The sequence below is a fragment of the Aedes albopictus genome, chromosome 1 (assembly GCF_035046485.1).
Source record: "Aedes albopictus strain Foshan chromosome 1, AalbF5, whole genome shotgun sequence".
Taxonomy (NCBI): Eukaryota; Metazoa; Arthropoda; class Insecta; order Diptera; family Culicidae; genus Aedes; species Aedes albopictus.
Window position 1 is genome coordinate 89768856 of NC_085136.1, and position 15942 is coordinate 89784797.

At 42.4% G+C, this 15942-nt stretch overlaps 1 protein-coding gene across 1 annotated transcript in view; it reads left to right on the forward strand.

The window, feature by feature from the left end:
- Nucleotides 1-15942, forward strand: part of LOC109410169 (metabotropic glutamate receptor 1) — a 679657-nt gene that overhangs the window by 19200 nt on the left and 644515 nt on the right. The gene's annotated exons all lie outside the window — the stretch shown is intronic.

The following is a 15942-nucleotide window of genomic DNA, read 5'->3' on the forward strand; positions in this document are numbered from 1 at the left end:
CCAATTTGGCCCGGTCGTCCGTACCAACAACATCCAGACGGGAATCTCCGGTGTGCCAGACCCTACTTGGCTCGGTTGTCCGTTCCGACAGTCCGACGAAGAAGCCGCAGTGTACCCGTACCAGCATCCAAACGGGAATCCCCGGTGTGCCAGACCCTACTTGGCCCGGTCGCCCGTTCCGACAACCCGACGAAGAAGCCGCAGTGTACCCTTTCAGTATGGCGCTGGACCCGAGTGAACGGCTGAAGACACTCGCTGGTCATTCCGGCGAGCCCAGGATCTAAACCGTCGGGACGACTCTCACCGACTAGTTTTGAAGGTCACCTGAAGGACGAGAGAGGCCCCATGTTCGAACCAGGATCGAGCAGCCTTTGGTCGGTAATGTGCATTATTTCCTTACTTTTCCCATATCCTTCATTGAACTTTTGATTTGAATCTAACGAGCATGAATATAAACCCGAAATGTTAAATTAACTAGCCTGCAGTGTTGGAAATTATTATATAACCGCTGAGCCCTAAAATCAACCATCTTTCGTGTCTAGTCTACCTTGCCAGTTTTTTTAGGGGAAGATTGTCCGTAATCCATCCAATTTCCTCGTCGGAGCCATAGTGAACGACCCTGAGGCCCAGGAAAAAGCCTGGGTGGCCACAATAGGGTGGCCCAACAAAAGGATTTTCTAACAATTGGCGCCCAACGCAAAATAAAGGAAAAGGTTTCCATTTTAACCTTAAAGTGGAACCCTTTTCAGAGTAGCTCCGGGAGGAATTGGAATCCTTTATATTCCAATTGTTCTTTTTATGAATAGTGAAGTGAATTGTATCGAAATAGTATTGTGCTAAACGGAATACTTTTGTTCTTTTGGAATCGTTCGGATGATGAGAACTACTGCTGTGAATCGTTCTTTTCCTTTCGATTCGTCTTTATAAATTAGCCGCTTCTTTTTATAACAGAAAAAGTGAATTAGTCTATTAGTAGAGTTTAATGAATTATTTGTGAAATTTTGCTTCCTTTTATACACAATGCCTCTAATTTAAAATTCTTTTGTAAATATTTTCTTTTTTCATTTTTATACTTTCTAGTGTCTAGTTTAGCATAATATATGCTGGATTAGTTTATTCATTTTTCTTTATCTTTTTTTATAATTTTTTTTCCTAATTTAATAGAAATAAGCTATTATTTAAGCCACTTCTTCGTTTTTTTGGGCGAAAAGTAGCTGTACTGTTTTTTGTAGGTTTAGCTTATTTTGTTTATTTTTTTGGTTTCATTTCTTATTTTTAATTTTACATTCTCATTTGAGAAATGGCGGAGGCATTTGAAACACAATTCGCACACGCCGTTGAGAAGATTCGGGAGTGGTACCACGGCTTAAGGGTGGACCATTTGTCTCCAGAGGAGTTGGACTTCGAAACCAATATTCGATCGATCGTCATTCGGGATGATCCCACCTACTCACGAAGGCGAAGGTGGCTCCGTGAGCATATGAAAACTGAGAAGCAGAATGATACTATTATTGAAGAGGTAGTTTTAGAGGGGAATGGTGAGGAAGTTGTACAGTTCTGTCGACGCAACTTCGACGAACTTTTTGCAGGGTTGCAGCAGAGCGATAAGAATTCAAGGGTAAGGGGCAAAGCAAAATTGCTACATTTCGGTCACCGGCTTATCCTTTATATAAAGCACTTTAGGGATTCGGAGGAAACAGAAAGTTTCCTCAAGTCAATGCTTGTTGATGTGGTGGATCTGTTGGACCAGTATTTCTACACTAAAACCTCTGCATCTGAACAGCACAATCAGGAGGGACTGGAGGAACAAGCTCTGATCGACTTGTTTCGTTCAGAGAATGTTTCGGCAGTTCCACCTCTTCGAAATGCAGATCCAGGTGCAGACGTTTCAGTGAGTACTACTGCTTCAGGAATTTCTGCAGTAGCTAACCAGTTTGAAGGCAGTGACTGTGTACGCTCTTTACTAGCTCGCATTAATGAGTTGGAAGCGAAAATGGCCAGGATGGGAACACCGTGTGAAGAAGAAGCTCAGCACAATGAAACGGAGCTTCCGAGTAGAAGTTCACAGCCACTGGTGGGTGCGCCAACAGTTCTTCAAGTTTCTTCAGCTCCTCATTCCTATTTCACACCTTTTCCGGGATTCTCAAGCTCCTCGCAAGGGTTGAGCTCTTCAGTAGCTGCCAATCCTTCTAGGCCGATTACTAGTGTAACTTTTTCGTTACCGCAAAGTCATCCTACTGCACAGCCGCAGCCACCTTCATCGTGGCACAGCTACCTTCAGAACCAGCAACAACCGTTTCAACCTCCGATCACCAACCCATGGTTAGGATTCCCTGGTGCCTCAACCGTACCATCACTGAATCCTGTTCCGGGGTCCGCGGCTATGAGCCTTGGACATCCTGGGAATCGATGGCTTGGAAATCCCACTTTTACTACTCCGTCGGTCAATCCGTGGGCTGGAACCTCAGTTCCGATATCAACCCCATTCGCTCATCCTTCGCTCGCTTCGTTGAGTTCATTGCCTCTGAGCAACCCGGCGCGGCATACTTTGCCTGTGTCCAAGTGGACAGTTACGAAATACGATGGCGAAGATCAAGGGTTGAAATTAAACCAATTTCTTGGAATGGTTCACGCCATGGCCGTCGCAGAACATGCTTCGGAAGCTGAACTATTTGATTCGGCGATCCACCTTTTCAAAGGGCCAGCATTGCAGTGGTATATGACCATGCGTGCCACAGGTCGTCTGGTGAACTGGCAGCATTTGGTTCTAGAGCTCAGGAGGACTTTCATGCACCCTGATCTAGACACGCTGATCAAAATGAAGGTGTATCAGCGACACCAGTCACGAAACGAGACCTTCCTACAGTTCTATCACGGTATGGAGGAGCTTTTCGGGACAATGAGTGTTCCCTTGCCGGAACACGAGAAAGTCCAAATCCTTCTTCAGAACATGAGGATTGATTACAAAAAGCAACTCAATTTCCTCCCTATTGCTGATCTTCCGACACTTGTGTCTGCTGGTCAGAAGATCGATGCCGTGAACTTCTCAGTCTACAACAAGGTTTTTGGACCTGAGAAGTCGGTTAACGTAATAGAGTACTCGGAACCGAAGAAATGCTTATCCCAGGATAAGCCCAATAAATCCTCTACTCCACATCAACAAGCATCGTCGAGAAATACGAAGGCCCACTCTCCTCCACAGACCAATCAGAATCGGAAGGGTTCCGAAACCGGAACCGATACTCCTCGCGGACCAGCTCGAGCACCAACCACTTTGGAAGACATGATCAAGTCTCATAAACCCCTATCCAGCCGCCATTGTTTCAACTGCGGCTTATTTGGGCATCGGATGGACCAGTGCAGGCTTCCTAGGGGACTCCTGTGCGAAAACTGCGGTTTTAGAGGCTATCCGACAAATAATTGTCCATATTGCGTAAAAAACGCCTTAGCAGCGAGCCAAAACCGCCGCCCGCTGAACCCAAACTACTAAGCGTAAATCCCCCTCCATTTTTCGAAGTGGCCTCCGAGAACCTTTATCCGGAAACGCCTGCTTCCTACACCATCTCATATCCACATGCCAATGACAACCGTCCATACATTTCGGTTGACATTTTTGGGATTACTGTTTCTGCCTTACTTGACAGCGGGAGTAATCTCACGTTGATCAACGATGCAGTGTACAACATGGTGAAACCTAAGCGCTTATTTCCTCTCCGTGATCCACCCGTCTTGCGTACCGCAAGCGGAGAAGCGCTCGAGGTCCGTGGTAAAGTTTATTTACCTTTTTCATGGAACGGCACCGTCAGGGTTGTTCCGACATTAGTCATCCCGAATCTGGCAATAAACTGCGTTTGCGGGATGGATTTCTGGAAGAAATTCCAAATTCAACCCACAATCGTAGGCTGCGCTATGGTTGAATATACGGGAGAAAACCCTACCCCGACTCCGTTGCTTTCATCTTCTGTTTTGACTGCTTCAGAACAGCAGACAATCGATCAGATCAAAACCCTTTTCATACCTGCCCGTCCGGGAAGGCTAACAACTACTCCACTGGCGGAGCATTCAATTGAACTCGCCGAAGAATGGCGGAAAAAACCGCCGGTCAGGCAGTTCCCCTACGTAATGTCTCCCAAAACGCAAGGTTTGGTGTCCGTGGAGCTGCAACGTTTGCTCGACGCTGGCATAATCGAACCCAGCCATTCTGATTGGTCGCTGAACTGTGTACCCGTTATCAAGCCTCATAAGGTTCGGCTCTGTTTGGATGCGCGCAAGATCAATGAACGAACTGTTCGTGATGCTTACCCCTTGCCGCACCCATGTCGAATTCCTGGCCAACTTCCCAAGGCGAAATACCTTTCAACAATTGACTTGTCGGAGGCTTTCCTGCAAGTTCCGCTGGAGAAGTCTTCAAGGAAGTATACGGCCTTTAGCGTGCAAGGTAAGGGGTTGTTTCAGTACACCAGAATGCCTTTTGGTCTTGTAAATAGTCCAGCTACGTTGGCAAGACTAATGGACCGAGTTCTAGGCCATGGTGTACTGGAACCTTATGTCTTCGTTTACCTCGACGATATCGTCGTAGTAACGGAGACATTTGAGCATCACGTACAGCTCCTTCGTGAAATTGCGCGCAGATTAAACGGAGCCAACCTTATGATAAACCTGGAGAAGTCTCAGTTTGGGGTGCCGGAAATTCCCTTCCTAGGGTATCTCTTGAGTTCGGAAGGCCTTCGTGGGAATCCCGATAAGATTCGACCGATCGTCGAATATGAAAGGCCAACCACTATTACCAAACTCAGGAGATTCCTTGGGATGGCGAATTATTATCGCCGGTTCATCCCAAACTTTAGTGAGACTTGTGGGCCTCTGTCGGATCTCCTGAAGTCAAAAACCAAGGTCATCGGTTGGAACGAAGCCGCGGAGAGAGCTTTCTGCAAAATCAAGGAGCAGCTTATCAGCACTCCTATCCTGGGGAGCCCGGATTTTTCTCGGGAATTCGTCATCCAAACGGATGCCAGCGACGAAGCCGTCGCTGGAGTTCTAACTCAGCAGCAGGAAGATGGTGAGAGAGTCATCTCATACTTCTCCCGGAAGCTCACCACTCCGCAGAAGAACTATCACGCTGCTGAGAAGGAAGCTCTCGCCGCTCTTCTCTCAATCGAGGCGTTTCGGGGGTACATTGAAGGCTACCATTTCACCCTCGTGACGGATTCCTCCGCACTCACCCACATTCTAAAGACGAAGTGGAAGGTGGGATCCCGATGCAGTCGGTGGAGCTTGGACTTCCAGCAATTCGACATGACAGTAGTACACCGTAAAGGCAAAGAAAATGTGGTTCCGGATGCTCTGTCGCGTAGCATTGCTGTAGTCCAAGATTCACCGGCCTCAACGTGGTACTCTTCTTTAATGGAGAAGGTCACCAGTCGCCCAGACGACTTTGTCGACTTTAAGGTCGAGAACGGCAAACTTTTTAAGTTCGTTACAGCCAAAAATGTACCCTTTGACTCTCGATTTGAGTGGAAGGAGCTTGTTCCAACTGATGACGTCCCCCGGGTGCTACTAAACGCACATGATAATAACTTTCACCCGGGGTTTGACAAAACGCTATCTCGTGTCCAACAACGTTACTATTGGCCCAAAATGGCCAAGGATATAAGGGCGTATGTACAGGCTTGCTCAACCTGTAAGGAAGTCAAACCTTCCTATGTCCAAACTGCCCCCGAGATGGGCAAAATGCGTTGCGCGTCCCGACCATGGCAGATCATTTCTATGGATTTCGTTGGTCCGTTGCCACGTAGTCGAAAGGGAAATCAGCATATTTTAGTAATATGCGACTACTTTTCCAAGTGGGTAATGATTCACCCGGTGAAGAAGCTGGATAGTTCAGCCGTGTGTGTGATTTTGAAAAATCAGTGGTTCTATAGGAATTCTGTCCCTGAAACCATTATCACCGATAACGGCAGCTCTTTCGTTTCGAAGGAGTTCAAAGAACTATTAGACCACTTCAAAATCACACACTGGCTGAACTCCCGCTATCATTCCCAGTCGAACCCCGTGGAGCGAGTGAACCGAACAATTAACGCGGCCATCCGCACTTACGTCCAAGAGGACCAAAGGATCTGGGACACCAAGATCCCGGAGATCGAGCTGATGCTCAATACCAGCGTTCACTCCTCCACTGGGTTCACTCCGTATTTCATTACCCACGGACACGAGATAGCGGAACAGGGATCCGACCATCGTCTTTCTCGACACGACGAGGAACTTCCTGCGGAAGAAAAGGAGGAAAGGCGTAAGCAGGCGTTCGCCAAAATCCACGAGATCGTTCGCAAAAACCTCGAAAAGTCTCACGAGGTCTCTCGGGACCGGTACAACTTGCGAAACCGTACTTTCGCGAAATCTTTTACGGTGGGACAGCTGGTCTACCGCCGCAACATGAAACAGTCCTCGGCGGCTGAACATTATAACGCCAAGCTAGGGCGTCAATATCTTCCCTGCAAAGTGAAGGGCAAGATAGGCTCGTCTTCCTACGAATTGGAAGACTTAAGCGGGAAAAATTTGGGAATCTGGCCAGCTGTTCACCTTAAACCCGGATGATAACATCCACGTAAGTACCAGAGATCCTGCTTCGCTTTCCTCCTGCCGATTCTCCGAATTCCCTAAAAAAGGACTTCACGGCCGGTAACATAGACCGAATACTTACCTGCTGCATCCTGTTTTCCTTTTCATTCATGCCTGTTCGTCGATGTCGTCAGAGCTATTATGTTTTTATTTATACTCCTCTTCGCCTCATTCGCAACACCATCTGCTTCTCTTCTATTTTGTTTTGTTCTCTTTGTTCTTCCTTAAACAGGGTCGAACTAAGGAGATTGTTTACATTTTGCGTAACGCCTCCCAGGTGGCGAATTTTGATCGTAGTTTTATGGTCCAACCGAGGGGTCTAGAGCGTTGTTGCTAGGCCTCCTCATATTTTTTAGTAATAGGGTGCCCTAGAATCTTAGTTTAAAGAATATTAGCGTGTGAATGAATTGTGTGTTGTCCTGGTGTGTCAAGTTTTGATCCAGACAACTGTGTGAATGAGTTGAATGAATGAATGTAATTGTATGAATGGTGGGGGGAATGACTGTGTATGAGTGTATGCGTATATTTTCTGTTTCCGAACGAAGTATTCGGTGAAAAACAAGGAAGGAGCAGATTTCGCAAAAGTTTATTTTCTCTCCTAAGTAGAAAAAAAAAAAGTTTTTTTAATAGAGTTATAAAAAAAACAAATACAATTACAATCATAATTAAAATAAAAGTTGAATTTATGAAGATTTGATGGTGAGAGGATGGATAAGAACGCTTTTTTTCTGACGAACATTTTTCTGGAAGGCTGTTTTTCAATTTCATATACTATTTCGATACAAATCAATCATCGACCTCATAGCTGAGCAGCCAAAAGAGAGCTTCTTCGCTGAACTCCTCAATCGTCCCTTCCTGGTGGACAGTCTCTATTATTAAGTGTTATGTGATTATGTGGGAAAGAGTTCCTCTACATGGACAAAATCATTCCACATAATCAGCTAACACTTAACAAGAGGAGGGCCACATTTCAAGACTTTTCCCGAGTGGACAGTCTCTATTATTAAGTGTTATGTGATTATGTGGGAAAGAGTTCCTCTACATGGACAAAATCATTCCACATAATCAGCTAACACTTAACAAGAGGAGGGCCACATTTTTATGACTTTTCCCGAGTGGACAGTCTCTATTATTGAGGGTTGAGTGATTATGTGGGAAAGAGTTCCTCTACATGGACAAAATCATTCCACATAATCTAACTAACGTTCAACAAGAGGAGGGCCACAATCTCCCGGTGGACAGTCTCTATTATTGATTGTTACGTGATTTTGTGGGAAAGAGTTCCTCTACATGGACAAAATCATTCCACAAAATCAGCTTAACAATTAACAAGAGGAGGGCCACAATTCCCAGAGGACAGTCTCTATTATTAAGTGTTATGTGATTATGTGGGAAAGAGTTCCTCTACATGGACAAAATCATTCCACATAATCTAACTAACGTTCAACAAGAGGAGGGCCACAATCTCCCGGTGGACAGTCTCTATTATTGATTGTTACGTGATTTTGTGGGAAAGAGTTCCTCTACATGGACAAAATCATTCCACAAAATCAGCTTAACAATTAACAAGAGGAGGGCCACAATTCCCAGAGGACAGTCTCTATTATTAAGTGTTATGTGATTATGTGGGAAAGAGTTCCTCTACATGGACAAAATCATTCCACATAATCAGCTAACACTTAACAAGAGGAGGGCCACTAAAACAAATCCAATTCCCCTTCGTCCCCTTCAAAAAAAAAAAAAAAAACAAGGTTTTTTTTTTAACTGGAGTGAGGGATGAATGTTACCTCCCAAAAGGTCCCATACTTTTTGTAAATATTTTTGTGTACATATTTTCTTTAATTTCCTTACTTTAGTATTTCATTATTATTATTCTTTTAAACTTTTAAATTATTATTTCAATTACTTTAATGGCAAAAAAAAACTGAAATTAAATTTGAATAAGGAATAGAAAATTGAATTAGAAAAAAAAACATCGATAAATTTTGTCCTACCTGAGCACCCCTATTTCCACCTAAATTGCACCTCAAAAGACAGCAGCCGTTACTCCATCGCAACAATCCACCTCGCGACACCCCACATCGCGAGCCGTCTGTCAGTACGATAGTATTGGTACGATGTAGACTCCCGACGCCAACGAAGGAATAAAACTGCTCGTCATCGTGGAGCAGGGATCAATAGGTGAACGGCCATTGTCACTGCAACAGTGCGCGTTTTAATCCGTATATTTTTTTCTCTTGTACATACAGTGAACGCCTAGTATGGCTTTGTGACACCAGTCCAGCTTGGTTGAACCAGCACGTGCAAGAGAAGCCGCCGGTGTGCCAGATTCCTGTTGGCCCGGCAGACACGGAGAAATCTTGCGGAGTGAAACGGATGGATTGCCGGTGTGCCAGATTCTACTTGGCCCGGCCACCCGCAGAAGTGCAAGTTGTGTAATAAAACGCCAAGAAGAACAGAAGAAGCCAGTGTCTCGATTAAGGCGTGGTAGTGAAGTGATCGGAGGAATTACCGGCGCGCCAGACCCAATTTGGCCCGGTCGTCCGTACCAACAACATCCAGACGGGAATCTCCGGTGTGCCAGACCCTACTTGGCTCGGTTGTCCGTTCCGACAGTCCGACGAAGAAGCCGCAGTGTACCCGTACCAGCATCCAAACGGGAATCCCCGGTGTGCCAGACCCTACTTGGCCCGGTCGCCCGTTCCGACAACCCGACGAAGAAGCCGCAGTGTACCCTTTCAGTATGGCGCTGGACCCGAGTGAACGGCTGAAGACACTCGCTGGTCATTCCGGCGAGCCCAGGATCTAAACCGTCGGGACGACTCTCACCGACTAGTTTTGAAGGTCACCTGAAGAACGAGAGAGGCCCCATGTTCGAACCAGGATCGAGCAGCCTTTGGTCGGTAATGTGCATTATTTCCTTACTTTTCCCATATCCTTCATTGAACTTTTGATTTGAATCTAACGAGCATGAATATAAACCCGAAATGTTAAATTAACTAGCCTGCAGTGTTGGAAATTATTATATAACCGCTGAGCCCTAAAATCAACCATCTTTCGTGTCTAGTCTACCTTGCCAGTTTTTTTAGGGGAAGATTGTCCGTAATCCATCCAATTTCCTCGTCGGAGCCATAGTGAACGACCCTGAGGCCCAGGAAAAAGCCTGGGTGGCCACAATAGGGTGGCCCAACAAAAGGATTTTCTAACACATCTCTCTGATATCCGCGTTGATGGCAACCTCCCGTTGTCGGAATCGGCATAAAACTGTCGGTAGAGACTGCAGAAGATTCGGTCCTTTGAGGAGAACCGAGTTCAATGAAACTCCCTTAACTGAAGCTGCAGCGTCCCACACAATACGAACTTTCTCCGGCTTTTTTGGGTTGCTTACCACGCCCAGTAAATACCATGCTTGTCATGATTTAGTTGTCTCCAGCTCTTCTTTGGTAGCTTTATGAGCATAACCTTTGTTGACGTAGTCGACCATTTGTTTCCGCACGTTTTCGTAGAGTGCTGGCTTCTTCGACAGTCGAGTCTCGAGACACCGCAGCCTTCTCTCAGCCATTGGTCTGCTATCGGGAAATGCTATCTTGTCGAACCTCCAGAGAAGTCCTGTTTCGAATTTTCCCGAATTCGTACGTACTGTAGTGGCCTCCATAATCTCCCGAGCTCGTCTCTCCATTTTCGATTCGACCACTGTGTTCGCCTCAGCTCCGGTTCCTTCGATCGCGAAGAAGCTTTTCACCAACTCGTGAAGATCTGTATCCGTTGATTGCTGGCAGATGTGCAAAACTCGGTGAGATGACGACGCTTCCGATTTTCCAGTTTTACCAAATAACGTCCAGCCAAGCCGCGTTTTCGCTGCTACGGGTTCATCGCTGCTACTTTCGCGGAGTTTCAGAGTTGTCTTCAGCTGGGTGTTGTCCAAACCGATGAGTATCCCCGGCACCCCGAGCAGAAGAGAATAACAACAGCATAACAAAATGCGTTATTTTGGCAAAATAACTGCATAATGGAATTAGTAATTTTCATGTTATTAACATAACATATTGAGTTATAAACTTGGCTGTCATAAGCGGCAAAATAGCAAGTCACATAACAAAAATTTGTTCCTGAAAAATCAATTTAATAACATGTTTTGTTAGTGGCAATAACAACTTAATAACAGTGAATTTGGGAAATATTTCAATAACAAATTTTGATATTAAAGAGTTATTAAATTAGTTAAAAATTAGGGTAAAAACTAACTTTTTTTACTCATTTTTGGGTAATTATTTTAAGTGTGTTATTCTATTTTTAGAATATAATAGGCCACATAAAAAAAAATTTCGAATTCATTATAAAACTTACAAACATCGACGGGATTTGAACCTCCAATCCTGCTATCGTAAATTTCCAGTCGCCTTTACCAATGAGGCTATCACAGCACTTGCAGTGAGGGACGATAGAAGCTTTACTGGTTCTACGTATTGCCAGTTTCCCTATTCCCCCATTTCATGTTTGCCAGTCGCAGGACAAAAATAGACAGAGATTTGAATGCAAGATCAAACAACGAACCTCTCTCTCTTACCAACAGCGCTATCGCGGTGCGCAGACATGTGCACTGTAACACTAATAACAGTGGTGGCGTTCGCAGGGCCCGTCGTCGGCTGTTTCGGAACAAGGAGAACGACGAAAAAGTCGCTAGTCAACTATTTATGATTGAGCTTCGTCATGGGGTGCATTTTGGCGGCGACAAAGATCCTTTCCAGACGGAGATGATTTTATTTATTTTTTTGTTTTGTTCGCGTTGTGAGAACGGCGATTATACACGTACCTACGTGAGCGAAGGTAAAAGGTAATTATATCATATGCCGATATGATTACTTCTGCAGATGCTGTTTAGTTTTATCCTGTTTTAGATTATTTTTAGTAATGAAAAAAGATATTTATGACATAATGTCACACAGGGAAAAATTTCTACTCAGTGGCTGAGTTGATCATACTCAGAAATCGAAAAATCCTTTGTTTTCTTACTCAGTTTCCGTTAAAAGTGGGACAACCCATTGCCAATGGGTTGTCCCACTTTTAGCCGAAACTGAGTAAGAAAACAAAGGATTTTTCGATTTCTGAGTAAGGCCAACTCAGTCATTGAGTAGAAATTTTTCTCGGTGCAAACAATATATGATCGAATAATAATAGACCGAAAGAAAAAAAAGTTATAATAGACAAATGCAATCATCAATTGAGCAGAATTGTCTGTATAGTTGACATTTTTATTGATAAGAATTATTTAGTAGGTACCATATTTGCTATCTCCACTCTCACTAACATTCATTACTTCGTAATACATAGTCTGTTCGATACTTTTTGACGTTATAATTAGAGGTTAGAATAGCAGTACATATGACATGACATATAATTTCAACTAAGTTTACTCAATTTTGAGATAAAAAGAACTCATTTGCAGATGTATCACTTTTTGAAGCTAAAATTTTACTTAACCTATAAGAATTGGGAATCGTAGAAAAGTGATAGGAATTTGGCACCGTAACGGAACTGGGATATTGAAAGAAGGAAATTAATACAAAGATAAACATATCAATAGCTATGATGCTATATTTACCCAAAACTCAAATTATAGCAATGAATAAAATAAAAAATACGGAAGAGTCTGATGAAATTTTTAGAAGTTACAATGCCTTTGTTTTCTACTTCATAATATGAAACAGCAGACAATAAAATAAAGAAGGTAAGCTATGTAATGGTTATATCTGCGATAAATTTTCTCCGATTTTGACAATATTGATCTCATTTGATCCAGATTTATTTTTTCCATCAAAAACAAATCCGACTGAACCAATCTGGTCATCGTGAGTTAAGAAAAAACCCGAATTGCCATACACGTGGAATTTTCCATAGACCAGCTGCAATTGGCTTCTTTAGTGGTGTTGAGATAATTCCATATTCACAATCTATACATGCCAAACTGAGCCGAAATCCAAATTTTCATGAACTTTGGTGCCCGGGAACCTATTTAAAAATCGATTTAAAGTTTGTATGGGATCGATTTGTCGAATCACCCCTCGTCGCATTTCGTACTGGGCGGAGCTGTCAAGCAATTGCCCAGCTGTCAAAAGGTGATTTCAAAAAATCTTTTTGTAATTGAAGCTTAAGGTATCAAAATAAAGTTTAAAAAATCTGAAAAAAATCATACTGGCTTAAAAAAGGTGCTCTTTCGAATAAAATCAAAAAATCAATATATTATTCTTAATTTAAAAAACCCAATTGGTGATTGGTACAAATTAAGTACCTTACCAAGAAAAAAAAATGTTAAATTTAAATTTATACGTTCAATATGTAGTCCGTCCAAAGTCTTACACTGTACATCAAAACGTGTTTAATTAGATTTTGTTTTAGATTTTATAGAGGCATTTTAAAATCTTCTCCTGTGTGGTAGGGATAGGATTTTTCAAAACACCATCGTTCTTCTTCTTCTTCTTCATGCACCATCAAATCACCAATAGCATATCTGCCCAGCCTAGGCCCAAAGTATTGACTTCAAAGTAATCATTACGAAGCATAAATGTCAATTTCTTGATTTTGCTTTGGCTGACCAAGCCAAGGTTGACCGTAGCATTTTCATAATTCAAATCTCAATTTGTTCATCGAGCACATGTTCTGTTGTGCTGCACGTGGATGTCAAAGCGTTTTCAACAGTGTAATTACGAAGCATATTTCACGAGAGACCATATTTTTTTCAATACGCTAACTCCAACAACGCCGATATTAGAATAGAGGAGCTTAGAAGCAAAGGGGTGTAAGTTACAAAAACCCACTTTCGAGTAAATGAGCTTTGAAGTTTTTCACCAGTTTTTCATCCCATTCAAAATGTATGGAGTTTCAATATCAACCCAATTTTCTCTGATTTACTGTAATTTTTCTAATCATCATAAAAATAATCTTTAAAAAGTTCCTGTGAGCTTGAAATCTGAAGATTTTTTGATATGTTCAGCTCAAACTCGACAAAACGGTCACTTACACCTCTTTGCATCTGGGCCCCTCAATAGCATAAGGATATGTTCCAGAAAATTTGGACTTTTGGGAATACCGCGTAACCCAATCGTTCTATTCGCATAACCAATCAATAAAAAAAGATGTCTTATTCAAACGAGTTTAAGTTCACTTAAATCGGTTCAAAGTTGAAAAAATATGAGTACTTTTCAGTTTTGAGGGTAGCCGGATACGCTTCCGGCATTCTACGCAATGAAAAACAAGCAAAACTGCAGCCCCTCAACAGCAATTGAATGTTTTTTTTTTTAATTTTTCAATTACATAGAATAAAGCTGTTTCCTTATAAACATTTTCTGATCTTTTACCTGCTATCCATCGACCTTTTGCTCTACAAGCAATGAAAAAAAACGAATACTTAATCAAATTTCTCATTTTTTGTAATATAGCTAAAAATTAAAATTATTTCATATTCTGATATAATTATGTTATTTTTGCAACTGATTATTTTGTTCAGTTGCAAAAATAACAAAGTTATAACAGAGTTTGTTCCGATTTATTTGTAACAAAACTAGTTACAAAAGATTATAATATATTTTCTTATAATTTAGTTTGAAAAAGTTTGAAACAGTCCATGTCATAACAAAATTATAACATAATTTGTTAGTTATATCACATTAAGATATAATTATGATATATTATTGTTATGTTCATCTAGTCGGGTATGGCCTCCACTTTAGCATCCTATTCTACATCATATATGACTTCGTGATGGCTGAGAATTCTATATATTTAGACCAACATGTTAGAATGCGAACTTCAGTTTCTCTCTTCCCTAATAGGTGTATTTTCAACTATTCATGTACCTATCTTTCAAATAGGTAGATCCGACTTCATCCTCTGGAACGACAGGGAAAACATGTGAAATACAAAATATTTCTGAAAAATCCCATTCAAAACCATCTACAATTTTGGATTCAGCTGTCTGTATTAGCTTCGTTCAAACAAGTTTATTCCATAAGTTTGACATTTTTATCATTGAAATTCACATGTCAAAGGCGGAATCTGGAACGTCCCTTTGAAAACCTTAAAAACCTTCAATATCGTCTGCTATGTTCTCGTTTAGATGTATGCAGGGTACTGCGCCACTTGGGCAGTGGCTGGTATTTTGGGTACTTTTCAGCTACAACTCAGTCAATTTCAGAAATTTAGCAAAACCTCGCGCCGCAGAGCAGGGACTTTGTTTTGTACACATTACAGCACCTCCATGTCACGTAATATACCAAACCTCTTATCAAATGTGATACCGTAAGTGTACCATACTTTGCGCACCTGGGGCCTAACTTTGCGCACTTTTCAAAAAATCGTTAAACAGTTTTTCTGGTGCATTATGCAAACTTTTTCCCACGGAATACTAGCTAGTGATATGGGGCATGCACTTTGTCTCAGTTTGGATGCAATGATAAATGGAAGAGGAAGACAAATTGATGAGTGAATATGCAGTTGTTTTCCCTCAAATGCTGTAAATAACGTTGTAGAATGACGTAGGTTTTGTTTCAAAATTTGTTTTAGTTTAGATAGCAATACCATAAAGTATTCAATAATACAATAATAACCAAACTTGTTCCACAACAGAATGTAATATTGAGATGTTATTTAAGGGCTGCATACCAATTGCTTGGTCATAACAAAATAAGATTGTCCAACAAAACATGTTATGGAAACGTAATGCCTTGATAATTCAATAATAACAAAACAAGATATAAAAACAGGTTTTGTGATTTCGTAGTTATTAATTTGATATTCCCCTCTGCTCGGGACTGCTGCCTCGTAGCTCGTGATGGGCAACCCCTTCAAGTGCGGAAACTTCGTTTGGAGTTGCTTGAAGTCCATAGTCTGCCGCGGCAGATCCAGACTCGACACCGTGTGCACGTCACTCAAATTGTAGCGCTTTCGACCATTTCCAGATATCTCTAACTGCACCCGCTCGGAATCCTCTTCAGTTCGCCGCACTCCATTCGTCCACTGCATACAAAGTGGAGCTGCTGGCCCAGATAGACCCAGCTGCTTGGCAATTGAACTCTCCAGCAAAGTCGAATCAGATCCCCCGTCTAAAAATGCAAAGGTGTTCGCTGTTTTCCCATTTGCATGAAGCGAGACGGGGATAATACGGAACAAAGTTTTCTGATGCGATTGCTGATGCACGGTTACAACTCCAGTACTGGATGGTGCGGAAACGCTATTTCCCGAATTGATGACTGCTCTTGGATTTCCTGGGTGAAGAAATTTGTGGTGATTTTCCTGACATCCCTCAGCTCCACATAAAGGCGCCTTGCA